This window comes from Leuresthes tenuis, unplaced genomic scaffold, assembly GCF_036924035.1.
Source record: "Leuresthes tenuis unplaced genomic scaffold, fLeuTen1.0.hap1 SCAF_18, whole genome shotgun sequence".
Lineage (NCBI taxonomy): Eukaryota > Metazoa > Chordata > Actinopteri > Atheriniformes > Atherinopsidae > Leuresthes > Leuresthes tenuis.
Window position 1 is genome coordinate 32,415,288 of NW_027325372.1, and position 2,322 is coordinate 32,417,609.

Consider the following 2,322-nt stretch of genomic DNA (forward strand, 5'->3'; position numbering starts at 1 on the left):
CCATTTTTGTCTTTAATGGATGAAATTGTCTGAGAGTCAGTCCTCTTGTTCACTAGTCTTACAAGATACTTACTTGGTTTATTACCATACTTATATAACCTTTATAACTTATATAAGCAAATCGAATACTCTGCTCAGCTCTATGAGTAAGAAGAGAATTTAGAGATGCTCTTGTAGCCAACATTGCTTTCATGTTAATATCAGAGGGATATTTTGCATACGTCTTCTCTAAATCAGCAAGTGTGCCTTCCAATTCCCTTTGGGCTTCTAAAGATTTACATTTTTTGCTTCTAACATAGGAGATAATAAGGCCTCTAGCATAGACCTTACAGGTTTCCCATAATATTGATGGGGTTATATCTGGGGTTTTATTTATTTCGTAGAATACGTTCAATTCTGATTTAAAATAAGAAATGAATTTGGGATCACTTAGTAGGTGTGGATTGAACCTCCAGGAATTAGAGGAACACTGTTTCTCGGTAAAGAGCAACTGTAAAAATACTGGGCTGTGATCAGAAATAGAAATAGTTCCTGTATCACAAGACACAACAGAGGAAAGCAATAACTTAGGGATGATAAAATAATCTATTCTAGAACTACTCTTATAAGCACTGGAAAAAAAACGTGAACTCTTTAGAAGTAGGGTGTACAGTTCTCCATACATCAAGAAAACCAAACTCCTCACATGTGTCCATTAATGCCCTGGCTCTTTTTGATGGGACCCTAGGATCTGCAGGCATTCTGTCCATTAGCGGATTCAGGTGGCAGTTAAAATCCCCACCCACAATACAACATTCAGTTTCAAGTTCAGCAAACTCCAAAAATGCCTTTGTGACAAACTCAGTAGGGTGATTTGGAGGCGCATAAACATTCAGAATTGAGATGCATTTCCCGTACAGCAGACCCTTAATTATAATATATCGTCCACAACTGTCCTTAACGCAAGATTCAAGTTTAAAGGGCAATTTCTAATTTATCAGGATACATACCCCTCTGCTGTTTGATGTGAGGGAAGAGAAAAAAGTCTGACCATCCCAGTCCCGCCTAAGTTTAAGATGTTTTTGATCCTTCAAGTGAGTTTCCTGTAGGAGGGCGATTTCCACTCCTTCTTTTTTGAGAGAGGTGAGAATCTTCTTTCTATTCACTGGATGATGAATGTCCCGTACATTTCAAGTACAGAGTTCAATACTGGGAATATTCATAGTTAAATTAAGTACATAACATATCTTAAATTGTTGCTACTCATCGCTGTCACACATTTATCATTATCAGCAAAAGTAGTATAGCAACAGGACTGAGCGGGCTGATAACATGTAACAAAACAGTGGCCATTCCTGGGACGAAACTATTTACAAAGACTAACACTAGGTCCTTCACAAACCGTTCTAGAACCTCTAAACTTGAGATCACACCACAGAGAGCAAATTCAAACCCTCCTTTCAGGTGGTGGGTCCCCTGCCTAACGCTAAATGCAAGCACACTTCTTACTTATCTGGCACAGTAAGTTGAAGTAGCAATGGCTGAAAATATAGACAGACACTATCCCTACCACTCATAGGTAACATTAATAATAACCATTATATAAATCCACCAAGAAAAGCGAATAAAAGAAAAAGAAAAAAACACAGTTGGTAGGGCACTGGTCCTGATGGCAGTCAAAAACAATAAGAATAAATTAATAAAAATTAAAAATAAAAAAAAACTTTCGGTCCTGTCTCTCAAGACCTGTATCTTACGAGCATGTGAGCCTCAAGCTTCCATAAGAATAAGCATAAACAAGCTGCGTGAAGCATCGCGTAATTTACACGGATGTAATTAACGGGTGCGGCATGGATGGACACCGCCCGTATATTTATAGATGACTAAATAATACGCACCAGTATTTATGTATTTTATTTCTGAAAGATATTTTTCCGCGGGGGAACATATTAGGAAGTTAAGGCGAAACAGTCTGTGAGACCTCCAGGTGGAGCGCCCGCCTGGTGACACAGGAGAGTGTTTCACCTCACCTGCGCATCACAGGACAGCTACAGAGAGTCAACAAAGGCTGAAGCCTCTCCTGGAGAATGAAAAGTTTTAACCGTGTCATTCACTGTGATCCTGAGGGACGCGGGGTAGATCATGGCATAACGAGCTCCCTCGATGTTCTGGAGCTTCTTCCGCACCTGGTCGTATTCGCGCCGTCTTTTCTGTGTAGCAGCAGCGAAAACGGAGAAGAAGTGAATCCTCGCTCCGTCCTGTCGGATGTCTTTGAGTCGTCTAGCAGAATCCATCACCCTTTGACGGTCAGTGAAGTTGTGAAACCTCACTATCATTGCGCGT